This window comes from Bombyx mori, chromosome 27, assembly GCF_030269925.1.
Source record: "Bombyx mori chromosome 27, ASM3026992v2".
NCBI lineage: Eukaryota > Metazoa > Arthropoda > Insecta > Lepidoptera > Bombycidae > Bombyx > Bombyx mori.
In genome coordinates, this window is record NC_085133.1 from 9078200 (window position 1) to 9106126 (window position 27927).

Sequence of the window (27927 nt, forward strand, 5' to 3'; positions counted from 1 at the left end):
GCTTGCACATGATGATGGTAGAACTTGCTGAGGGCATCGGGAATAAAAGGCTCTGAGTTTGAAAAAAACTAATGCAATCAGATGACTAGAAGGTGCTAAAGAAATCATCACCCGTGTCATTAGAATATGTGAGGTTATGATGTGAGGTTATGATAAAGCTAAATAATACAGAATCGATTGAGAAACTTTCTTCTTCTCATGTCTTCAAAATGTCATTTTTAACTGATTCTTCTTTATATTGTCTATCGCAAATTACTAACTCATGTGTAAATTTCCAAAATTATTTTTAGACAAATTTTCATTTCTGTCCTTGATAAACTATTCTATTCTAATAGGTATATCAATTTTAGCACTCTGATAGAGATATTGGTTTCAGCCACATTTAAATTAATGATTAAATACACATTCTGTACAGATAACAAACATTTTTATGTCAATGTCAATGAGTAAATGGTGTCAGGCTAGAAAACCATTAACCCATCTCGACCTATAGATAGTGTATATGTGACTCAGGGAGACCAGCATTAGAGCACCAGCGTTTCCAGGGATACTGCGTAATACCCCCAAACCTGCATAACAATGAGACAGCCATCTTACGATAATACAATTATCACTTCAGCTTTACATCACAAGGTGGGTGGCGACTAAAGTTGTGATGAGCTGCAATAATTAATCACCTTGTCAGCAGTGATTTCGCTCACTCACCTCAGGCAAAATATAAAAAATTGTAATTAGTATTCACATGTGGTGACGGATGACGCACTGCTCAATTTTGTGTACAAAAGTGAAAGAACTACATTAAATTTTTTTAACCATGTTGCATTATCATATTGGAAGTTTACAGACCTCATTTTTATTAGTAAATAAACCAAAGTCAACCTTTTTGGCACACTAGTGAACTTTTTCAACACTGCCCGTTTATTATGTTTATAATGCAATTATATTCAATAACATTCACAGTAATTCTTCTGTATTTAATGACAGATTCTTCAATTCTCAACAAGGTGAAATACTTCCATGTATATAATGTCCCAAAACTCTCAAGTCAAATTAGCGATTACTAACGAAACTACACAATTATATTTATGTATGTACATATATGTAAAAAATGAAATAAAAGTCAAAAGTGTTCACACTCAAAGTGCATTAGAAACAATTAAATAATAATCAATATATAATAGACAAAACAGTCATATACAATTTCTTCCTATGTTATTCTGTTCTTAACTTTTGTTTTAATGGTTAATTGGGAGTTTCGTGTTTTCAATAAAATAAAAAATGCCATAGAAGTTTTGATGATGCAATTTTCTCCTAAGCAACTGTTCGTCCACTAATTTTTTTGTTAGTGTAGTAGCTATTTATCAGTTTTAGGGTTATCATTACAAATATTTTTGAAATAGACTAAAGATTGTGGTTCGATTATGGTCAAATTACTCATTGATTGAACACTAGAAATTATCTTTACAACATCGCATTATTAACTAAATCACTATGACAAATTTATTTCAAGATAAGTCTGCTTTACTAATGTGGTAAATTCAAATATAATAGCTTACCTCGGTGAATATAACTTACTTACCTAAGTCACATTCAGAAACATGACTTCAAATGACAAACTCACGGACACTAGACAATACATGCTACATCAAAAACAAGGTCACAATACTTGCAATCATCTTAACAAAGGTTTGCTGTTCATATTTGTGTTGGACTTTAAATTATTAATATTATTTGGTCTGAATATTGAGATGTCATGTATGATTTTACTTTAAACAGTAATGCTCATTGAGGTAATCTACATATCATCCAAGGCAATCTACATAAATAACAAATTTATTGGTCCAAAAATACATCCCATTTTATTGTATTAGTTGAGCAGAAGATAGAGATAGATAGATTAGTTGAGAAAAGAAGCCTACTTTGTGTTAAGTGTAGTCCATTAACCATAAAAGCAATTTGCCATCTACCATGAGTTGTGACAAAATTTTAATTTTGAAATATTTGATGAAGGCATATCCAATTAAATTTCTATATATTGTTTTATTCTGGGTGAAAATCACTAAGCAAAAAATTTGTTTTATCTAGATTTTGTACATTTTTAATGTAATGCATATTCTAGATAATAATATGTAATATGTAGGCCTTTATATTCTTACTTATTTTTCATTTGTTCATTATAATGTTCCTAACTACAAACTATTAAATTATTTTAAAATCTTCACATTTACTTAAGGAAATGTCTATGTTTAAATAATATCCATTCAATGAGGATTTTTAACAAGAAAATGACTAATTAGTTTCATTAGAACAGAGAAATACACAATATTGATCACTAAAAATTAATGAGTCATTGACCTGTACTAATTTTTCTTATTTTTTACAAGGTCATTCTATTTTCGGCTTCTTTACTGTTGAAATACATCATTCACTAATTTATAATTATAATTATTCTATAACAATTTAAACAAAGCTAGTAAATATGTTGACTGAAAAACGTTAAGAAAAATATCCTAATACACTTAAATTCGTTCTTTAAGATAATTCATATTATAAGATCGAACACTAAAAAAACCACGTTTTAAAAATCAATAACGCATAAAAAACATCAATCTAATATACAAATATAGCCAGTAAGCTTATTAAAACTAACGCGAAAAGCTATTAGCTACTCAAGTACATCCTTATATTCAACACCGAAAATCTAGGTAGGGCGTGAAAATACCCAGTTGTACTAACATGATCAATAATCACAATTACCGACAAAACCTCTTATTTTACTCTATAATCCAGTTTTAAGTCCGGACATTCACGAAATGCGGTTAAAACTATAGATCGATGTTTCATCTAGCAACAGGGCAGTGCCTATCGTTGTATATTATGTATACCACTATGTGCCATTAATATGTAGGTAGCCATCGTTACACGATAAATGTTCAATATCCCTTCATCCGGTAGACTTGAATGAGGATCTGAACTCAAAATGGAAGTGTACGTGACTCATTTATCAATATATTACTTACCAATCCTTTTTTATAATGTTTTAAGCAATATACTAGCCGGCTTAGGCTCTTGTCTATACCCATGTAATTGAAAGATAATTAACACAGCTAACGAACACATAAAAGTTAATACGAACTACTCGTGAATAATGTATTTTATCTTTAGAGGCCGTACAGAATCAAGACTAGCCAAAATGGAACTGGAACTTTACCCTTCTGTCAGCAATGTCCCTTCGATCGACGCTCCAGCGATTTTCGGGCGATTTCTATATCACCATTAAGATTGGATAACCACTTTTTGGCACATTTTGTATCTTTTCAATATCACCACACTAAAACAAGGATATTTCACAAGTTTTTATCACGGAACAATCCACCATTAGCTTTTCATACACCCTCAAGATCGGTCCTTTTCACGGCCATTTGCAAATTGCGTCAAAGTTCCTGGAACGTGATTGGTGTTTTCTGCGCTGGTGAAGTTAACGAAAAGCGCCACCTATCTGAACCTTTAAACCATTGAATACTTTACCAAGGCAGAATAGTCCTTTTTGCAAGACACGAAGAACTACAAAATTTTACATTGAATGGATATATAACTTTTTTACTCGTGTTTGTTTGGGTGCGGTGCAGAGCGTTTGAGAACCCCGAGCTGTGACGTCAAACTGGGCGTGAAACAGTAAATGCGGGATATTTGAACGAAAATTCCGAGAATTACGGATTCCGCTTACTTAAAATTCCAATAATAAAATTCACTGGTAATTATACCATTACTTCTACATTACTATTAATACTGCTACTACATCTGTGATTATTTATATGTCAATAGTTAGATTCGTGATGAAACGTATAAAATTTGATTTTTTTTATTGTCAAATAGCCTGGATTCAAGTCTTTTAGCCATATCATCGTTTATTATTTTTTCTTGTATCGTTTATTTATTTGCTTGTAAATAGATTTGAAAAAAGAAATGTTCAACTAAAATAGAACGTAATGACTTTTAGATAAACTTAGGACTTATAGAAAAACTTGTTCACTTTTGCCAAACGGTTTTTATGGCAGGATTCCACAATTTACACGCTTAGGCCTGAACAAACACCAAATGAACATCGCCATCAACAGGTAGTGGTAGAGTTACTAAACTCGGAATTTTTTTTTATATCTCATTATTGCTCAAAAAGTTCAAAAGGAAAATACACTGCGTGCATACAAATACGCTGATGTGATGTCTCTCTGATGACTCTTCCTGACCTGATAGATAGGCTAGGATAAGTGATGAAAATTCGGAACATTTTAATTGTGCCGTGACAGCGTTATAATGGTTAAAACCTAACGCTCAGACTTAATGCACATGAAGTGTAGCAATGGTCATCACCATCACTTTTCTTCCAGTTTCCTTTAAGCTGCTTGATATCGTTCAACAAAGAAAGTAAAGCTTTTGTCCGCACAATGTTGGTGAATTTTAACGGCAATCTATTTAAGCTGTTTAATATCTACGAGATACTACTTGGCCGCTTACATTATTTTATCTGTTGAATCATTTATTAATACCACGTATCTAATATTGGCTAATACTTGTGTTATTGATGTTTATTCTCGAATTTGTAGGTGTTACTCTCGATGGTAGAATAAGTTTCTTTTCTAGCCGTAATTTTAAAATAAAGGAGCACGGCTCTGTTCAATTTAATGCTTTAATCTTTCCAAGCTCGACCTTAATGTTTAGTTAAAAACATGCTAAGTTACAAGCTCGCAAAACAAAAAAAAAGATTTGTGTTTATATATTTATTAAATTAAGGCTAACAAAACTTTTGAAAAATGTTACGTGGAATATAATGCAAGACATCTTTGCCTAAGCAATTAAAAGTAAACTAAAACATACAAGGCTAGGCGTGAGGTAGAATTCTACCTATTTTACTAATTAATATGAGTCTCATTTTCATAGTAATACACTTAATTGCAACAACTTTAACCAAAAACATGTCATTGCTCCATACGATTGAAATGTGTTAAAATTTAATATTTAATATTTAAATTGCTTGAAAATATAAGTTGTACAGTGATAAATTAAAATTTTATTAACTCGTCACTGGCAATAATGCCAGCAATTGGCATGCATTGCATGATGTCGCAAAAAATCCGATTGCTAGACTAAAAAAAATTATTCTGAATCACAGCTAAAAGTATGGAGGGTAGAGGTAAGGAGAACCGTCTCCGTGTGTGAAAAGTGTCCGTTAAATCTGCTAAATAAGGGTGGCGCTACAGTAGCAAACAGGTAAATTTTTAAAAAGGCGCTGAAAGTTATTAGAATAAGATAGAGAAATAAAAAAAGGGCTCAGTGAATTTAACCCCCTTTTTTTGATTTTCGGTTTTTTTATTTTCAATTATTTGTTCGTCGTTTGTTCGTTAATGTTCGAATGCATTTTTTATTTATTTATAATTAATTAAACAAATGAACACCGTTAAGTTGGCCTCCTTTACTAGATATCTTTATTTTTATCGCTCAGATTAATTAATTTTGATCAATTATCGTTTGCTCGACGACTATTGGTGATTGTTCGATCATAAAAATAATTAAATTCGCAATTATTAATTATTTAATATAATAATTAATTATAAATTAAACAAATGATTTGTTTAATTAATTATAAATAAATAAAATACGAACAAACAATTTTTACATTCGAACATTAACGAACAAACGAGGGACAAATAATAAAATAAAAAAAAGCGAAAATCAAAAAAAGGAAGGCTAAATTCACTGAGCCTAAAAAAGGACGAAAGAACTGTAAGCTCAATTCATATCATACCCTGTGTCTATGCTAGCGCCATTCTGAAGGATTTTTGAACTGTTATTTAATGCTGAAAGTGGGACACTTTTTCAAGCTTCTCCCTTAAGAGACGGTTCTACCCTCCATAGCTAAAAGAAACAGTAAAAGTAAAATGAGAAATCTGTTCAAAGAGAACTTAGTACTCTGTGGCAGAGACAGTGTATTTGTTATCTATGTAATTGAGAAGAGATCTGTGGCAACCATAGATTATACACTTAATATTTATGAAGTGGCAACGATTGTGTATGTGTTGTGAATCAGCTGTTGTTGTTATTGCAATAATATTCAATAATAATTCCTAAAATTGTACACAGTGTGAATAGTGATGAAAATATACGAACATAAGTGAACCTAATAGATTTTAATTGTTTGTTTGTCTTCAGGCTGTTTTCCGTTAATTCTTTATGTGAGTACATAGGCGCATAACTAGATAATTAAAGTAATTTGCTGTAATTTACGCAATGTGCGTTTAGTAAAGTTACTAATTATTCGAAAATTAGTTCCTTGGTTACTAAAAAAATTAAAAAGACTTAAAAATTATTTAAAAAGTATCACGCGTGTACATTGGAGATCGAGGACTTCGTTTATTTTTATTCCTATTTTAATATATTTGAACTGAAATGTTAAGGTAAAGCTATAGCTATTTAAATAAGTAATTAAAACGTTATTAAACATTAACAAGAGTTATGTTATGTGACTTAAAACGTAATTTACGTTATAAAATTAATTGTAAGTATGTACTAAAAATCTTGCTTAGGTTGATTATGGAACTTCAACAGTACCTATGTAGGGAGTCGCATGTAGACATTGTATCGTTTAAGGTACATACATGACTATATGTGCAGTTAACAGCTAAAAGCCGTCTGTATCGACAGTGAAGTTGATATACTGAAGAAACTAAGTTCATTTTCAACAGTTCTTTGTTGTCTGTTTTTGAAACTGGCAACAGAGTTTATTTTGACGAAATCTGTATGTTTGTAAACTGATTATTGAAATACTAAGTTTGAATAAAATAATTTATTTATTTTTAAAGCTCTCTATGATTTATAAATATAATAAAAATTATTTAGCTTTCTCTTTGTAAGCTTTGCAAAGCACGTTTGCTTTGAAAGAGTACATTTTTTGTACAAGTGTGTAGTCAGCTCTGACAACAACTGGCACCAAACACATACCTCTATCACCTGATACAGTGTAATTAGTAGTTATTAAAATTACTACAAAAAAAACGCCACATGGAAATATAAATACAATTAGTAAATTAGTGGAGTAAACAAAATTTTATTTTGTTACAGAATAAAAGAGCCAAAAAGAAATTGAACAATGAACGATTGAAATGAGCTCAAAATTGTTACAAACCCACATTGAGTTCAGAATTCTATAATCAAACCTTTTTCTGTCATTTTCATATCTGTTTATTACAAAAGTATAAAGTAAATTAGCAAACTAAAATATAACACAGTAAAACTAATACTATTGATAATGATAAGTTAATAGGCCAGATAATATACTAAAAAAATAGAAAAACACTCCAGCAAAGACTGTTTTTGACCATTAGAATTAGAATTAGATAAAGAATTAGATCATTGAGATCAGATTCCAGCACTATTTTATGGGCGAACACATATATTATTATTGAGGGTAGTGGGAACAGATAATGTCTATATGATCCATTATCTACATAACACCAAGTGAGCTCTGAATTTGCCTTTCTAACTTAGGGAAAAGTCATCAATCATTCCCTTTATTTTTGTATATGGGCACAAGTGTACTGGTGCTCCGTTTCGTAGGGATCACTTCTTCTTGCAGCAGCTTATTGAAGATTAAAGTCTGCCGGGCTCAAAAATCACATATGGAAATCAAGCGGAAGATCTTCCCTTCAAAGTTTATAATATTGCCCCTTTTGTAAAGAAAACTTGAGCACATTTTTAATGTTTTTAAAAAGTGTACATTTAGCCTACGAAACTTCGGGATTTCTTTTTTATAATGTTTGTGAAGGATTTTGTGATCCATCTTTGAGATTTTTTTGCAGGTAATTTTTGAATCACAGAACATTTCGTAGGCATTCTGGCATAGTTCCGTAGAAGCATGCTAGAGCATGCTTACTGGTGGTAGGACCTCTTGTGAGTCCGCGCGGGTAGGTACCACCGCCCTGCCTATTTCTGCCGTGAAGCAGTAATGCGATTCGGTTTGAAGAATAAGGCAGCCGTTGCAACTATACTGAGATCTTAGAACTTATATCTCAAGGTGGGTGGCGCATTTACGTTGTTGATGTCCATGGGCTCCAGTAACCACTTAACACCACGTGGGCTGTGAGCTCGTCCACCCATCTAAGAAAAGAAAAAAAAAGCATTATGCGCGCCGAATGAGTTATTTCTAGTAATTTATTTGGCGTTACAGGATGATCGGGTTACAATAATAATACCCTTGTAGAAACAAAATTTCGTTCGTTTAGTGATAAACAAGATTATTACGCTTTGAAAAACATATGTACGCAGTATGTTGTTTAAAATTATGTCATTTAATGTGAATTTTCAATTTTCGTTTCTTGTTATAATTTTATTGGAAAATTGAAATCAATTGATACTTCGACTTAATGTGTTTAAGCGCGTTTTTGTTTATAACTAGCTGACCCGGCAGACTTCGTAGTGCCTCAATCGATAAATAAAAGACCTAAACTTTTGTATAAAATAAATTTAAAACAAACAAAAGGAATCCGTCCGACGGGGGACACATCAAAGGAAAAACAAAATTGTTATTTAATTCCTGGCATTTTCATATTTATCTACCTTTCAAACCTTCTCTGGACTTCCGCAAATAATTTAAGACCAAAATCAGCCAAATCGGTCCAGCCGTTCTCGAGTTTTAGCGAGACTAACGAACAGCAATTCATTTTTATATATATAGATAGAAGATAGATACATTGAGGTAAATCTTATTGTGAGCTCAAACAGGTAGGGTACCACAATCTTACCCATTTCCGTCGTGAAGCAATGATGCCTTCTGGTGCGATGGCTGGAGCAGTTTTTATAAAATTAAATTCCATCTCGTATCTCAAAATGTGTGTCAATCCACATTCGATTATATTCTAATGATGATAATGGTTAGATCCTCCACAGCTTCTACGGGTATTTCTACCAGTGTGCTTAGTGCGAGATTTTTTAACTTCTAAAAGTTAACTCAAATGCCTAAGGAGTTGGAACAGCGCCCCTAGCGGCAAACGAAAGGAAGCTCGAAATTGAGAATTAAAAAAACTCGCACTAAGCCCACTGGGAACGTTATGAATGAAACATTATCAGTCCTTCTTCTTCTTGGTGCTTTATACCGCATAACTCATGGGGAACGCTGTGAGCATTGTTCGATATGATCCGGTCTTTTTACCGTCTCACTTCCCCTCACCAGTGTCCTTAGTGCGAATTTCTTAACGTTCTCGATAGCGTAAAAGTTAACTCAAATCTTTAAGGAGTTGGAACGTTTGCCTACGCTTGCCCCTAGGGGCGCTGTTAAAAAATTCTCATTATGCGCATAGAATAGAGCTAATCTAACCAAAGCCCGCACAGTGCGTTTCCACAAATATTTTTTTCGAACCATGGTATTATCCCGCGCGCTTATGACATTTCCTTCTTCAAATAAGATTTATTTAATTTTTTTATTGCATAGGTGGGTGGACGGGCTCACAGCCCACCTGGTGTTAAGTGGTTACTGGAGCCCATAGACATCTACAACGTAAATACCGCTACTCACCTATAAGTTCTATGGTCTTAGTATAGTTACAACGGCTGCCCCACCCTTCAAACCGAAACGCATTAACGGCAGAAATAGGCGCGGTGGTGGTACCTGCCCGTGCTGACTCAAGAGGCCTTACCACCAATTATATAAAAGATTATAAAAGAGTATTTTTCTGTAGGTGGCGAATTGGGACAATAGAAATTAGAACTTTTACTTACTAAGTTCACAGTTCTATGGGATCTATTCGCTATTGTTGTGTTTATCAGTCGCAGTCTCCACTTATAAAACGGATACAAAGGCAATAAAGAAAGTAATCTGTATTCGCGTTGTGATGTCTCAACTTGGATAACAGAAGGATCCCAGTTCATATGTACAGCAGCAAAAAGAAAACTGAAGCTAAAGGTACTAAGATTTGTCTTCTACAACGATTAAATAAGGCTAAATGATTTGTGTAACTGCGTTTTCTTCACGAGACCTCAGTTTTTAGAGTCGATCGTTGTAAATGGCCGTGAATGTAAGAAATCCCCCTTCACCGCATCGCGGTCGCCGGTCGCCATTGCAGACAAGATCTACACGGCCAGCGCACCGGGCACGTTTATAACCTCAATTTCGAAACCCGTAAATATGAAGAGTTTGAAGTTTGAACCATGTTTCCAAATATAGCCTAAGTTTTCATTGAGTGCCCTTTTAAATTGGAGTTAATGACGCGATGTTGCAAGGTTTTTTTTTTAAACGCTCGTATACTTTTGAGAGGAACTTGGGATTTGCATATTTTGTATGGCATTATGAAGCTTATTAAAATTTTTAATTTTAATAATACTGTATGTATTTTAGAAATTTACAATAAGTAATGTGGCTAGAATAATCCTAATTTGAATCTTTCACTTGTTTGCCATAAGTTTAATTCAATATTATACAAATTTTAAGATCTATTAAAAAATTAATAACAGTCTATGTATTTATATGTGTCTATCTATAGTTTATATATCTATAGTCTATCTGGTCTTAATATATGTTTCTTAAACTAAGAACGGAAAAAAACGATTTATATGTATTTAGAATTACAGTAGTACCTACAGTAGGTACATGAGGAAAGAAAATCTTGCAAAGCGAATTTGAATATTCATATACTTCAAACAAACAGATTTTTAGTACCTACTCTAGCGAATCGATTCTTACGTCAGTCAACTTTGCATGTCATCTGTTCACACATTTTCTAATGCAATGTCTTCATTACTTGGTAGCGCTAAATGCTGGAATGTCAAGTAAATATCGAGTATATTGCCAAAGCATTCATTTCAAACATTCAATTGGCCAAGCATGGGAATTAATTGACTCTGTATTTAATTTTAGCGAAATTAAGTCTATATTTGGTCTAATGAAAACAGGCTTATTTTCGTCCTAAATATTTGCCATTAATATAGACAGCACATTATTCATTAAAGCCCACTTAAAGTTTGGTTTAAATTAAGCAACTCTTCTTGGTATGTATTAAACAGATGTCAGTTTCGCCAATCGGACAATGCGTGTCGCCTTCTTTTCTTGATCATTCACTTGACTTATATGCGACGTTATTACTTGGTCTTATTCGATAATTCTTCTTGGCTATCATGAAATTCCTCAATTTGCGCAATTTGGTAAAGAACACCTTTTTTTTTAATTTTATCTATAGAGCTTAATGGGGATATGGGTGAGTGGGTTTAATTCGCAAAAGTATTTTTAATTCAACCCTTTGAGGTCCAGAGCCCAAACGTATTGGACATATAGTTTAATCTCTAGTCTTAGGACCGCAAAGGGCCAAAATGGTTGCACAGTGTCTTATGTACCTAATGATTCGTTTTCAACATGATTGGTGACAGTGGCCTAAATTCTCCGGACCGGTTGTTGGCTCCGCCTGTTGCTTGCCTAACGTCAGCTGAACCATGGCGGACACTTGATTGTTTCCGTTCTTACCAAAGTGAATAGTTTTTTTTGTTATTTTTAATCTAAGTCGTAAATCCAAAACCCAAAAATTCAGTAAGTTTTGTGTGTTAAAATTTATGTACAGAATTGTATGCTGTCTGAATTGAGACTGGACAAACAGATAACTCGTATGCTTAGACGGTGATGGTAGAATTATTTGTTGCTTCAATGCAGTTGTGAAAATAACATCTTATTTACTTTTTAGGAACTTAAGTCTTACTGATCATCTTTATATTGAATTCATAGCGATTTTAAATCAATCTGGATTATCCTTAATATTTTGAAGATTGTTTTACTCGTTTGCTGAGAAAAATCCCAAACAGAATTCATAGAATTATTGGGAACGATATTTCAAGCGGTGCTCAGTATTGGAGTCATTTGAAAGGGAATCCCAAGCTGGCTTGTAAAATGTTAGATGGTTGTTGTTGTAAAAGTGAAGCAGTATTTCACACACGGACACAAAAAATAATATTAAACTAATCTTGTCATGAGAGCTCTATAAGTGCTCCGTAATAAGCTTGCTGGTTTCGGTTTTAATTAGATTAAGAATTTCAGTAATACATAAATATGTTTGACAAGGCCAACCTCGCGTGGAGTAACGTTTCCATATTTCGGCCGGAGTTCACAAATACCAGCTACTTCCAATTGACTCCATACAGACGGTCAACTGAAAGTGAAAGTCAACGTCAAGCTGAAGTGGCAGTGGGCTGGCCATTTATGCCGTAGGACTGACGATCGCTGGAGCAGACGGGCTCTCGAGTGGAGACCGCGCAGCGGAAGACGTAACGTGGGACGCCCCCTGACTAGGTGGTGCGATGACCTTCGCACGGTGGGCGGCAAGAAGTGGATGAAGAGAGCCGCAGACCGGGCTCAGTGGTGTGGATTGGGAGAGGCCTATGTCCAGCAGTGAACGACTGTGGGCTGTTGATGATGATGATAATGATGAGACGGTCAACGGTAGGCAGCGGCTTGGCTCTACCCCTGGCATTGCTGAAGTCCATGGGTGACGGTAACCACTCACCATCAGGTGGGCCGTATGCTAGTCTGCCTAAAAGGGAAATAAAAAAAAGACAAGAGCGGTTCAGATTGTCAATTCCCATTCCTTCTGTGTCTGCGAAGGAACTTCGGTTCTCCCTTTGATTTGTATCGTTGGGGAAACAAAGTTTCATGAAGAGTGATCTGAAGAGTTGATCGAGATGATTTCTTCATCTCATTTTTATTATTGCACTGCCCGCTACTGCAGCAGAATTCATCCATGCTATTGGGAACCAGTGCGTTCATCCACAGTGAGTTTAATTTCTTCAGATACGTAGTATTCTCGTCAAATGCAATAAAAAAATCACGTGTCTGTTGATAATTTAGAATTGCTTCAAGCGCTAACGGCCGATATCATTAGCAAGTTCATTGTAGAAAAAAAAGGAATTAATTAACCTGTTAAATTCACATACCCACGTGCTTACAACAAGGACGTGAGAAACAGGTGTAATCTCTTTTGAATGGCTAATTAATAAATTAAGCTTAGTTTTCAGACAAAACAAGTCTGGTTTTTGTGTAAAATTAGTATCGTTTCTTAATGCTAAATAGTGTTCATTTGAAAATAAAATATTACTTGTTTTAGGACGTCTTGTTAGTCCGCACGGGTAGGTGCCACCACCCTGCCTATTTCTGTCGTGAAGCAATAATGCGTTTCGGTTTGAAGTGTGGGGCAGCCGTTGTAACTGTACTGAGACCTTGGAACTCATATCTCAAGGTGGGTGGCGGCATTTGCGTTGTAGATGTCTGTAGGCTCCGGTAACCACTTAACATCAGGTGGGCCGTGAGGTCGTCCACCCACCTAAGCAATAAAAAAAAGAAAAAAAGTCACTTGTATTTCACACAATTCTTCAGGTAGGTAGCTTTTTACTGTATCTTTGGCCAAGTAAATCATATAAAATTTAAAACCATCAACGTGAACCTTAACTAGAAACATATTAAACTAATCTTGTCATGAGAGCTCTATAAGTGCTCCGTAATAAGCTTGCTGGTTTCGGTTTTAATTAGATTAAGAATTTCAGTAATACGCATAAGTCAGACATTCGAATCGTGGGAATCTCATTCAAACAAGCTGATGCTACGTCGTCTTATCGTTTGGCGCGTGTAATCCCAATCTCAGGGTAAATTATACAGCTATTAACCCGATTATGTCATTAATGTGTTTTCAATCAGTCACGTGATAACTTTTCAATTTACACAAACAAATAGTTGGAGGCATTCTTATTCGCATTGTCCGTATTTCCCAAATGACAGGAACTTTTCTTGGGTTTGATACCCTCAGGTTTATTATTAGTTTGTTACGACTACTTACAGTTTTTGTGGTCATCGATTTTCTGTCGCCATTTTGTTCGCGATGGAGGGCCAAGTAAGTTTTCTTTTTAATACGCTTTTATTAGCTTCATGCGTACGTTAGTATGTAACGGAATCTTGAACAAGATTTTGACCCCCTTCAAAACGTCGGATTAAATCGAAATTTGGCATACTTATTAACGACCGATGACAATTTAATATTTTAAACAGTTTGATCCGTTATCACCATATTGGATAATCAGGATTAGCGGTTTTTTGTTTTCCTGAGACCCGGAGTGTCTGCGTCAAGACGAAGAATGGGAAACTACCAGGCGCGCCGATCACCTATTTCTAGGATAATTTACCGAGTGATTCAGATGAATTTTTTGAAAATTTGAAAAGAAAATAAGAAACTTAAATTCAACTAAAAAATGAAAAATAAGTAATAGCTTAAAAAATTAATAAAATACGATTTTATAGAAAATCCAACTAAAAAATTGATAATAAATTTTAATAAATTAGAATTAAAAACACTGAAAGAAAAAAATATTTTTGATCGTAAAAAAAGCGTAGGGTGCATGGTATCAATAGTAATAAATATTTTATGAACATATATGAGGAGAAGGGTTATTTTGATAATACATATTATTATCCTTAAAAGCAGCCCACGCTTTTTTTTACAATAAAATATTTTTTTCTTTCAAAAACTATTATTATTATTACTATTATTATTACATCAATATCATGTAGGTCGTGGTGGCGCAGTATTTTTCTATTTGTTTTTATTTATTTTATAATCAAACTTGTTATTGGTACGAGCAGAGTTCAAGACCTATGATAAAAGCATAGAGAACTGAATAGATAAAGACACATGAGCGCACATATATAATATTACAAGGCGTAAGTAATCGTGATATTATTATATTAATGTAATTGGAATAATGCGCTGGTGATATTATGGCGTTATAATTAGTCTGTTAGCAATTTGTCGGATCGGATCGAATCCCTTAATAGTGTTACGCGCTGGAGTTCAGGATAAATAAATGTTCCACAAAAGTACAAGTTAAAGCTGTATTTATCACTTAGAACACACACAGAACACTTTAAAATTCTTAATTCGCTTCAGGTGATCCGTTCGCTGTTTCGCTTCGAGTAGTTCCGATTACTGACCGAATGTGTGCCATCTCTGCAACGCTTTTATGGTCGAGACGAAATTCCTAAAATTTTCGAGAGTATTCCACACAACTCGAGTATTATGTGTTTCCTCTATCTGACAATAGATGGCGTTGTACTTTTCGAGCGTTCTAGATGCTACTAGATCCTTTGATATTCGTTCGACTATTCGGCGATAGATGGTGTTACTCTTACCGGCGTAACAATAGTATGGCAATTACATGAACCTACATTAGCGTGCTATTCTATTTGCTCGGAAAAAAAAACTAAACAATATTTTTTCTTTTATTATTTTTGTTTTTCACTATTTTTTGCGACGTCGATTAATACAAAAAGTAGAGTAGCACTAGGAAACGAAACTCTGGAACCGATCGCAATGAGATTGCAACGAAGGCGATGGCCTCGTGCAGGAGGAACATTACTCAATACGGCCAGTTGATTTCACTTACATATTTGTTCATTGAAGACCATTTGTTTTGAAATTACACTTTTCAATTCAGTCTTTTTGCATAGTGTATGTGTGAGTTCTAAAGTCTTGAGCTAATTTCCTCCCTCTGTATTTTGTACCGTATGATCTATGGGGAGTGCTCTGAGGAATTGTTCGAGATGATACCGGCATCTGGTTTTTACTATCGCACCGCCCGCCATCGGAGTAGAGTTCATCCATACTACCTGGAGCCACTGCGGTCATCCACAGAGCGTTTCCAGAGGTCTTTTTTGCCACGTACCATCCGGCTATGGAATGAGCTCCCCTCCACGGTGTTTCCCGAGCGCTATGACATGTCCTTCTCTAAACGAGGCTTGTGGAGAATATTAAACGATACGCAGCGGCTTGGCTCTGCCCCTGGCATTGCTGAAGTCCATGTGCGACGGTAACCACTCACCATCAGGTGGGCCGTATGCTCGTCTGCCTACAAGGGCAATAATAAAAAAAAAAATGCGTTGTTCAGTCGTGAAACTCGTATGAGATCCGGCTCGGAAAACAAAATAGTCGTAATTAAACAAACCGTTTAGCTGATCTCGAATTGCAAGTTGGCGGCGGTATCACTAAACACTAAGCCTCATCATTGGTGGGATAATTTCGGGGAAACTCGCCAGCAATACAGTTACTAGAGCACATAGATATATCACAATGTGAATGCCACCACCCAGCTTAGGACATGAGGTTTAAATCAGGTTTTACCAGATTTCATGTAAATAAATAAATAAATAAGCCTTTATTGCTGTTACAGTTTAACTTATTTAACTAAACATAAAATGATAACAATAGAGGTAAGAAAACTATAAAATTAACTTATACTAAAACATATCCCTTTCATGTACTAGCCGATAAAAAGCTCTGCCACAAATAACAAAATCGCTATGATTTATGACTAGGTATCCTACACTATGACTTATTATACTTTTAATTTTTAAGGTTACTTGAGTTGCCATAGATATGCATAAATTTTTCTACAACTGGCCCGAAGCAGTTTGAATATGAAATTAGCTACCGTCTCTTTTGATGTGGCCGTGACCCAGCCATGACTATGTCAATAACTAGGCAATACTCGTGAGTATGCCTGTCCGTGAAATTTATATCACCTAAAATGTACTTGCCTCTGGAAGGGGAGAAAGATAACAGAGGAACTTAAAAAAAAAACAGAGTTGATACGTGAAATGCCAGGTTTACCCGCCGTTTTCCGGGTCATTTTAATTACCACAATGAAAATGATGTAGTAAACTGGATTATAAACTGTAGTTTTTTTCAAAATTGAAAATCCGTGCTGGAGTTTTCGGGTGATTGAGCATACAAACTTTCAGATTTGAGATAATAATAATAACTAGTGATCCCCCGGTAGTCGAAATACGAACTATAAATTTGAACATTATTATGGTTCTATTGTCAAAGACTATTTCTTACCTACTTCTATAATCACAGATGTCGCCAAGACTACACTATAGACAAATAATATTAAAGTCAAACAATACTACTCTATCCTCAATTTGCCCACAAAAATTAAACAATAAACAAATCAGTATAAATGCGTGTGTGTGTGTGTGTGTGTCAAATACTGGTAGTGTGTGTTATGTTATATTATTCATTGTAAAAATGAATATTTAAAAAAAATCTAATATTAAAAAAATTATCTAATATTTAAAAAAAAAAATACATGTCCGCTGAGTTTCTTGCAAATTCTTCTCAGGACGGAGGCTATAGTTCTTGTGAATTGGCGGTAGTTCTTTTGACGTTCAACAAGTATGTACTTTCATTTATGTTGAATAATTTTTTGATTTGATTTGATTTGATTTGATTTGATTAATGTTTTTTGAATTATGATAATTCGTTAAACCCATTTCGAAAACGTGTTCTTCGTTGTTTCATAACTTCTGTACGCCACAAAAGGACGTAGCGTTTCTTGTGCAACTAACAACTGTGAATATCTGCGCTTGTAGCAATGTTTCACATATTATGTCTACATATCTTTTGTATTGTAAATGAAGTTTAGAAAGACGTTGAGGACACGTTGCGACCTTTTCCGTCTGTTTCTGCCGTGAAGCAGTAATGCGTTTCGGTTTGAAGGGTGGGGCAGCCGTTGTGACTATACTGAAATTATAAATTGCGTAATTACTGGCAAAATTATAATTTGCGTAATTACTGGTGGTAGGACCTCTTGGGAGTCCGCACGGGTAGGTACCACCACCCTGCCTATTTCTGCCGTGAAGCAGTAATGCGTTTCGGTTTGAAGGGTGGGGCAGCCGTTGTGACTATACTGAGACTTTAGAACTCATATCTCACGGTGGGTGGCGGTATTTACGTTGTAAATGTCTGGGCTCCGATAACCACTTAGCACCAGGTGGGCTGTGAGCTCGTCCACCCATCTAAGCAATAAAAAAAAAAATTGTAGTCATTTAGATTTCAAGAAAATGATACCAATGCCTTGCCACATTCAAATATCTAAATGTCAAAGTACCGTAGATGGGTGGGAATCGGGACCCTTTCCAATTCCAACACAAATTTTCAATCGTTTTTCTTAGGGTAAAACGAATAAAATTGAGATTAAAATGGTTCCGGAGGCTTAATTATTATTATTATTATACATAGTTCACTACAAAATATACACAAAAACTTAAAAATATTAGGTTGACCCGATTCATCTTGGCTTTGGAGTGAATCAGGTTACGTATTGGGATAATAGAGTTTTTCGATAGGGCGACGCCCGTAGTTGTGTGAGTGACCAGTCTGTATAGGCGTCAATGTAGGCGTGAGAGCACGTACGGTTAGCAAACAAATTCATTAATACAAGTCATGGATTTCACCCATTTTTATATGTTAAGTAATTTTTTACTAATTATGAGTGGTCAAAAAAAACTGATCCCTGTAGCTTTAGCGGTACGTTTCCGTATATTAGCCAAATCTATATATCTTTATAGATAGATATTTAACATATTTATAAATCTATATATTTCTTCTGTGCGTGTGTTTGTCATTGAACTCCTAAACGGCTGGACCGATTTTAATGAAATTTTCTGTGTACCTTCAAGTGGATTCGAGAATGATTTAGATTTACAAATCAATCCGGCAGATGGCGCTGCAGTCGGTGTCTAGCTTATTTATCTTTCTTAGAAATAATGTATATGGCAAAACAACGTTTGCCGGGCCAGCTAGTATATAGCTCTAACTCCTTTAGTTAGCTCCCTCAATAATGCTTTCGGTATTGGTCCATGACCTTCCTGATTAATTTCTATCAGACGAATGTCACGCCATCAGTCTTATCTTCATTTGCATGTGTAGCAACGTTTATTCCCGAGTTGAGAGAGTTGCGAATTTGATGATAAATGTAAAAAGAAAAACACGATTTTTAACCAAATTACACGATTTGTACTTTTTATAAAATCCGACAACTAAAATAAAAAGAATTTCAGATTTTTGCCTCACTAGTCTTCATAATTAAATAGTTTTTATTTAACCTTGCATCGGACAAATGGTAGTTTCCTTGTCACATACAAGATATTAAGATGTTTTGGCGACGATAAATCTCTTCTGGATCTGGCAAATCTAAAGCGTTTGCAATGATTTTTGGGTGTTGAATGTTTTATGTTTGTTGTAGTTTTAATTTCGTTGGGTTGGTAGTTTGAATCGCCAGTTAATGACTTCATGAGTTTGGGCTGTGGGGTTGGTATGTCGGAGTCAGACCCACTAAACAACTGTTTACTTACTGTTACTGTCCCACTGTTTATTTATCGGACCTGTGACAGGACTAAAAAAAATCGTAAATTGTCTGTAAAATCGGTTTACTGACGATAGTTGAACTTGACAACGTTATAAGAAAATACTGATGGAATGGTTTGATTTTTCAAAAGAAAATTTTAATTTTATTTGTTTCATAGATATTTTGTATGGACAATTGACACCACATTCACTTTTCACTGAACTTCATACTTGACGAAAACATGTAAAAATGTATTATTGTATAGCAGCTGTCCACGCGGATGCATCGCTCACTCAAGTAGGAGAGAGACAGATGTCGAACGCTGCCGAACGCGGAGGCCGATTGTGCCTCTTTGTCGCTCGTTGCGCGCTCTCGCTTGCACTTCAAGTCTTAAATGGAACGCCTCAGAGCGAGGTAACGCCGCATGAGTCATGTTTTTTCGTACGTGCAGCCGGCTCCATCGAATTATAAGACGTTGTCACGTCAAAAAAGGTAGAGGGACCAACCGAGTTAGCTTACGAAAGTAAATTCCAAAGCTTTAGACTGGCAGTCATTGTCGTCACGACCTTCGGGTCATCTAGGTCAATCGTTTAGCTTCAAGAACCTGCTTAAAACGATGGCTTAACGAACCAAAGTAACTATTCTGTGAAAGTAACACCGAAAAGCAGAGCGAGATGACACCTACCCTCTGCTTTTATCTTTTTTTTGTTTTATTGCTCAGATGTGCGGACGAGCTCACAGCCCACCTGGTGTTAAGTGGTTACTGGAGCCCATAAATATCTACGACGTAAATACGCCACCCACCTTGAGATATAAGTTCTAAGGTCTCAAGTATAGTTACAACGGCTGCCCCACCCTTCATACCGAAACACATTACTGCTTCACGGCAGAAATAGGCGGAGTTTTTGTACTTACCCGTGCGGACTCACAAGAGGTCCTACCACCAGTAAAAATACCTATTACTATCAACCTCTTTTTAACTTACTATGGTTTATTACATCACATTGTTTATTACGACAGATTCTTGTAAGTGAATATTTATTAATATTTCTATAGTTACATCGTTGCCTTTAAATCCGACTTCTATTTAATGAAGCGATAAATAATAAAACACGACCTTAATTGGGCATTTTTGATGAATAGATAAAATATAAATGTACATATGTTTTTATAACGTTTCAAAGGTATGTTTTTTATAGCTATAGAATAATTAAACTTGTAACTGTGTAGGGTCTTTTATGCGAAGACTGCTTCGTGATTGTGTATTATTGTATTATTTAATTGGAGGTTGGTTGTTTTTTTTTTTTTTTTATTACTTAGATGGGTGGACGAGCTCACAGCCCACCTGGTGTTAAGTGGTTACTGGAGCCCATAGACATCCACAACGTAACGCATTACTGCTTCACGGCAGAAATAGGCAGGGCGGTGGTACCCACCCGCGCGGACACAAGAGGTCCTACCATCAGTAATAACCAGTAACCAGTTGTACTTAGATAAAATTATTAATTTATTAAAAAATACCCGTTTAAAAGTAATAATAATGTAAATAGTTATTGGGAAAACTACTGGTGCCAGGAAAAAAAATGGTTTGTAAAATACGCCAAAACTCTCAATTTGCTAATTTATAATTATTTGGCGGTGAGCCGTACAGTAGGTATTTAGGTCTGCAAGACTGGGTACCAGCATAGTGCCCATCTCTATTAAGAACCAGTCATGCGGTCTCGTTTGAAGAACTAAATCGCCGTTTCAATTGTAAATGACCTGATATCTCAAAGAATACGTTCATATTGTTCTCTCAACTCATACTTTTAATAAAATTTGTAAAAATGTAAACTTAGTATGTAGGTACGTAAATGCGCCACCCATCTTGAGATATAAGTTCTAAGGTCTCAGTATAGTTACAACGGCTGCCCCACCCTTCAAACCGAAACGCATTACTGCTTCACGGCAGAAATAGGCGGGGCGGTGGTACCTACCCGTGCGGACTCATAAGAGGTCCTACCACCAGTAATTACGCAAATTATAATTTTGCGGGTTTCATTTTTATTAGACGATGTTATTCCTTCACCGTGGAAGTCAATCGTGAACAATTGTTAAATACGTATTTCATTAGAAAAATTGGTACCCGCCTGCGGGATTCGAACACCGTTGCATCGTTATATACAAATGCACCGGACGGAGCCCATAGACATCTACGACGTAAATACGACACCCACCTTGAGATATAAGTTCTAAGATCTCAGTATAGTTACAACGGCTGCCCCACCCTTCATACCGAAACACATTACTTCTTCACGGCAGAAATAGGCAGGGTGGTGGTACCCACCCGCGCGGACTCACAAGAGGTCCTACCACCAGTAAGGTGTTCAAGTTCAAGCACTGTCAACGTTCAAGCCAATGCCATACACAGCTCTCGTTTGATCATTGTTAGGTAATAGAGTAGGGCCTTTTTTACCCACATAAGAATATGATATTAGGTTGGTCAATCCAAGATGGTGAAGATTAACACCAATCTTACTTTAATCAATTGTTTATACTTCATCTTCTCTGTCCTCGGTTATAAAGTTAATGAAGATCAATGAAGTCGATATTTACCAAGTCGCCCTAAAGCCTTGTTCGGACTAGGCGAGTATTTTAGTCGAGTACCGAGTAATTTAGTAGCTATATAGCACAGTAGACTTGTATTAAATAATACACTAGACACGTATGTGTCTGAGCACCAAAAATTTTGTTGAGTAGGTTGGTAAATAATTTAGTCAAGTCAATCCATTTTGTTCTATTTTTTTGGGCTAGTAGCTAGTAGTTTAGCCACTAAATTACTCGGTACTCGACTAAAATACTCGCCTAGTCCGAACAAGGCTTAAGCATTTATTTTTAGTCCAGTAGTAATAGTAGTTCAGGTGATTGAGTTCAAATTTTGTACAGCTTCAGCTAGAAATCGAACTATAAACGGTTAATAACTAATAACAATAATAATAACTCTATTTATATGTAGTTGGAACAGTTTTCCTTCGTTTGCCGCTAGGGGCGCTGTTCCAAATTCCATACAAATGAGTTAATTTTTACGCGATCGAGTAGTTAAAACACTTTGACTAAGCACAGAGTAATATATACGTAACGCGCGGGTTTTTAAAAAAAATAAAGATATGTCTATTTAACATTCTCGCCTGCAAGAATCACAGCAAAGCATTATCTGTGTCTCGCAGAATACATTTCATTTTATAATGCGTTTGAAATTTTAAACAACGTATTTATTTAGCTGCATTATTAAACACGCTATTTATTAGTATAACCTGTCTATCTCTCAATGTAATGGAATTTGAAATGCAATTTTTCCAGTATGAAGACATCGGATTAACTGACTGAAAATTTGCACAAGTACCAAAACACGGCAACAGTACGAGTATTTAATTAATGTGTTTAATTTTTTTTTAAGGGGTTTTATGACCTGGTAACTAAGACCTATAAGTCAAGTCTTATTTTAATTTATATTCTTATTTTTATAAAAAAATATAATATGGAGTGAAATGAAATGAAATGAAGATGATTAATTTGAGACATTAATCAACTGGGATGAAATTAAATGAAATGAGATGATATGGGATGAAATATAATCTCAGTAAAATGGTGGTCATTTACTGAGATTTTTTTAGTGGACTTTTTGGAGGTTCCCGAGTTAGTTACGTCCAGTGGCTTTGTTTCATTTTCCATTTGTGCACTTTCACAGATATTAAACAGTTAATAAACCAACGTTATTACACACTTAAACTTGAAGAAACACTAAATAGACAAAATAAAACAAATCACACAACTTCACTTCTCGCGTTCCCGCCAAAAAGTCTATTGTGTTTAAATATCCTGACTGAGGTTACCAGAATAAAAAAAAAACTTTTTAGATCGACTTGCTACTAATGCTTTTTGTTTAGTTTGTGAACTATATTTGTTAAATGATAATATGGATAGACAAGGAAGGCTACAATAACATTAGGATATCATGAGACAAGCACTTTACATTGTTTGATGAATATCGCAGGTCGTATTGTATTTTGTTTTAAGAATTTAATGGTTATCAAAATTCTGTTCACAATTATGCTGTAATAGTTTTTATAATCTAACATTAACAATGCTATGGCATTGATATGACGAAAAAATTCGACGCTAATTTTTATCCATTATTTTGAACGCACAGGGTCAAATGTAACATTCTTCTGTGAGTTCGCATCCGCAAATTTAATTATTATCAATATGTAGATAAGATAAATGTATTAACACGTAATACCAACCAGTTATTTATTTATTATCCTACATGAAAACGGTGATTTTATAGATTACATTGAATTTTATCATGTTGTTTGGCAAGGATAAAGAGACTACCGTAAATATATATTTTTTAAAAGAAATTACATTTCGGTACATAGTGCTGACTTATTTTCTACACGTTACATACCTGCCAAAGACGCTTGAAGCATTTGTACCTATATCATTGATAGGCGACTATGTCTAGGTTCAAATTAAAATGCGGGTACTGTTAAAAAAAAAGTATAGAATAAAGTGTTCACGAATAAATTGAACTATGAAAAAGGCTCAAAGACACAGCCCACTGTGTTTCTCGCCGGATCTTCTCAGTGGGTCGCGTTTCCGATCCGGTGATAGATTCTGCGAAGCACTGCTCTAGCTAGGGTTAGTGTTAGCAACGTCGTCAGGCTTGAGACCCGTGAGCTCACCTACTTGTTAGGTTACACTGACATAGCCCCTCAAGGCTATCAGCTTAGGTCGAAAAAAAAAATGAAAACTGAAACAATTTCGCTATTTATGATCTGGTGACGGGTAGTGGGTGGTGTGGGTGGAGAGCTATGAGCCCTTATGGATAGGTGCCAACGTCCAGCCTAAGACTCGTGAAGCCTTGATTAATTCCAGTTGCAAGAGTAGTCTTACCGTTATACTGGTGGTAGGACGACTTGTGAGTCCGCGCGGGTAGGTACCACCGCCCTGCCTATTTCTGCCGTGAAGCACTAATGCGTTTCGGTTTGAAGGGCGGGGCAGCCGTTGTAACTACATTGAGACCTTAGAACTTATGTCTCAAGGTGGGTGTCGCATTTACGTTGTAGATGTCTATGGGCTCCAGTAACCACTTAACACCAGGTGGGCTGTGAGCTCGTCCACCCAACTAAGCAATAAAAAAATAAAAAAACTGAGACTAAAACGTTAGGTCTGAGAACTTTGTTAACTGTCTTTATGTCGATACAAAGCCTACCATGGATGCTATACAATTAAATAAATAGCGTGACGAATACTCGTTGTTTTGAGTAGAACAGGAACTCTTAATATGCTAATATATAGTTTCTAATATCAAGGTATTTACGTACCTATCTGCATATCCGACGGCATTGATCCTCCGATTTCTAACCCTAAATTCGTCTGCGCCCCCTGTAATATTCAAAAGGTATATCTTTATAACCGTATCAGATAATACTAGATACTAATTGAGCCACTTCGATAAAGCGGCACGACACGAGAACCCTCTCATCGTGGCCGCCGGTAACTACATTCCCGATCCTGCGGACAGAATGGAAAGCAGTCGACGTCGCCCAAAACACGTCATCTCGGATCCTCCCGATCCACTAACGGTGCTTCTAGGTACTTCAAGCACCGGTCACCGTTCTCGTCGAACCCGTCGCTTGCGACGAAGGGCTCGACGAGTAAATTAACACTCAGACACAGCCCACTGAGTTTCTCGCCGGATCTTCTCAGTGGGTCGCGTTTCCGATCCGGTGGTAGATTCTGTGAAGCACGACTCTTGTTAGGGTTCGTGTTAGCATCGTCGTCAGGTTTGAGCCCCGTGAGCTCACCTACTAGTTAAAGTTCCGCTGGAATAGCCTCTCAAGGCTGCCAGATTAAGTAGGGAAAAAAAAAAAAAACTAATTGAGAATATGGTACTCATTTACGAAGATGGCCGACACTCGTTTTCTCATCACTAAAACTTTTAAAGCGCTTCGAATCGTATGCTGTAAGACTTTTGTTTTCATTCAATTGTTTTTTTAATTGTTTGCTGAAAGTATTCCTTCGTAACCAACGACTTTTGTTTACGTAATAGGCTTCGTTCGTGCCGAAAGAAATGTAAAAGGAGGTTAACAGGTTTGCGTTTCAAAGATACAGTTAATAAATTAACTGGTTATTTAATTAGGTCAACACAATAATAGGTCGTCGTCGTCGGAGTCGTCGCGGCCTAATGGATAAGACGTCTGGTGCATTCGTGCTGAGCGATGCACCGGTGTTCGAATCTCAGGCGGGTATCAATTTTTCTATTTATTCACGATTGACTTCCACGGTGAAGGAATAACATCGTGTAATGAAAATCAAACACGCAAAATTATAATTTGCGTAATTACTGGTGGTAGGACCTCTTGTGAGTCCGCGCGGGTTTGTACCACCGCTCTGCCCATTTCTGCCGTGAAGCAGTAATGCGTTTCGGTTTGAAGGGTGGGACAACCGTTTTAACTATACTGATGCCTTAGAACTTGTATCTCAAGATGGGTGGCGCATTTACGTTGTAGATGTCCATGGGCTCCAGTAACCACTTAAGACCAGGTGGGCTGTGAGCTCGTCCACCCATCTAAGAAAGAAAAAAAAGGTGCAGTTTTTCTCAGTTTGATATTTACACATTTTTTCGATCTAAATTAAAATAAGTATAAGACAAATTTGCTAAAATAATTTGAGCAACGCATACAGCTCCGTGTAGTTTTTGGTTTTAAGCCAAATGACCAAATTAAATATCTCTTTGTGTGTGTTTTCTCTTTGTAGACACCTAAACGGTAGCTTTTGAGGTTTTTTTCCGTCCAAAATTTAAGAATCACATTGTGTGCAAAATTTCCTTTAAATTTTCATGTCCTTCTTGTTGGTCTATCGACCGATTAGCATTACCCTCACGAATCGCGTTGTCGTCGATCACAGTCGAACGCGAATTCGAATTAGACAGATGTGTGATTTACAGCACGCGGTACACCATTACTTATTGAATAACGTCAGTACAGTGATTTAACCTTGGTGCGTATTGAGCTGCGAAGCGGGTCCAAGCTTTTGAGTGATTTGTTTTTCGTGAATTTTTATGAATAGACTAGCATTTGACTGCGACTCCGTCCGCGTGGAATAGCTACTTTGGCATAACGCTAAATTTTACCTCCCACTTCATTTACGTAGGAAGTGAAAATATTTTGAAATATTCTTTATTGGTGCTCCACTTGTATTGGTCTTACCGTGATGTTATATATAGCCTTCGTCAATAAATGGGCTATAAAAAATCGGATCAGTAGTTCCTGAGATTAGCGCGTTCAAACAAACAAACTCTTCAGTTTTATAATATTAAAGTATAGATTCGTAATGATTTGTGATTGTTGTTACTCTATACATTTTTCTTCCTTCGTACTTCGTAACAGTATTAGATTTTACCGTTCTTCAGTACTTCCTAGAGTATCGCTGACGCCACTTCATTACTTAAAGTGATGATTTATGAAGGTATTTTCATAATGTTAATTGAAACTCCGGAATTCATTTTAGTCGTTGTAGCTATACGAAAAACTGATAGTGTTTGTGGATGGTATATATATTTGAATCTCCCAATGCCATTTTTAAGATAAGTTTGCGCATAGTATGTATTCCGTAAAGGTCACGATCCTCAGCATCGCGCACGGAGGATGCAAGTTCCGAACAATAACATTTGGATTGCCTTCTTGGTTGTGCCCGTGCGTGCCCGTCCACCTGTCCTGGTAAAACTGGAAAGGCCTCCAGGTTACCAGTACCAGGTACCAGTTATCCTTCCTTCCTAAAAAAAAAAAACATTTTTTTAAACAATTTTACCCGCTCGGTGCGAAGTTCTTTACTTTTCGTTACCTCCAAACTGATCCTGAAGTGATATGAACACGAAACCTTCTTACCTGACTATAACTGTTTTCTGAAAAAGGTATAGGTACATGCACAGACTAATATATTATTAAGACGACATTTAAAACCCAAAGTTTTTATAATTTTGAACATTATAACACTATCTCTGCACAAATTCTTAATTATTTCATTCTCAATTTGTTTCCGAACAAACATTCCTTAAAACTATTTTCCTCAATTGCCTTTATCTGAGGATGAGATAAGTCCATCCCTGTGTCATTCATAAAATAAAACACGTAGTTCTAAACGTCCTTAATATAGCTATATGTATTCTATCAGTGGCCCGTATTGATTAGGCATCACGTATTACATGATTATATGTTAGTATATTGACGTCAAACGACGATGCTTCATTGATGTTCCCACGTTAACACATAATATTATGCATAGACTAGGGAAGCGGCGCGGGAAGAGTTCGTTTAAATTTTTTTTTTACAAAAATGCCTGAATTATTTTAAGCCCCTATGAAGCAGTGGAAGAGAGACAGGGAGAGAAAGAGAGAGAGAGGGAGAGCAAGAGAGAGAGAGAGAGGGAGAGAAAGAGAGAGAGAGGGAGAAAAAGAGAGAGGGAGAGAGATAATATACTTTATTGCAGACCAAAACACAATTAATACTAGAAAAACAGTGAACAAGCAGATATATGTATTTGTACAATAGGCGGAAGTCTATTTATATTCCGATAAATTTTCAACAGTGCTTTTCCAATAAAATCTCTAACGTTTAAAGCAAAAATAAAATATTTTGCATTTACTAAAAGTCAAACTGATGTATGTAACAGCTTAGGGTGGAC

The 27927-nt window shown here is 35.8% G+C and overlaps 2 protein-coding genes across 5 annotated transcripts in view; one reads left to right on the plus strand and one right to left on the minus strand.

Annotated features, from left to right (window-relative positions):
• Positions 1–3815, minus strand: part of LOC733012 (heterotrimeric guanine nucleotide-binding protein beta subunit) — a 38687-nt gene extending 34872 nt beyond the window's left edge. Inside the window, exon 1 of one of the 3 annotated variants that reach the window (XM_012691028.4) lies at positions 3212–3815. The gene's annotated coding sequence lies outside the window, so the exon portion shown is untranslated. 3 annotated transcript variants of the gene reach the window in all.
• Positions 3816–6029: 2214 nt separating this feature from the next.
• Positions 6030–27927, plus strand: part of LOC101735553 (ATP-binding cassette sub-family D member 1) — a 71215-nt gene continuing 49317 nt past the window's right edge. Inside the window, exons 1-4 of one of the 2 annotated variants that reach the window (XM_062676635.1) lie at positions 6030–6230; positions 7117–7726; positions 8649–8749; positions 9729–9952. The gene's annotated coding sequence lies outside the window, so the exon portion shown is untranslated. The remainder of the gene's footprint in view (positions 6231–7116; positions 7727–8648; positions 8750–9728; positions 9953–27927) is intronic. The other variant, XM_012691034.4, reaches the window with a different exon arrangement.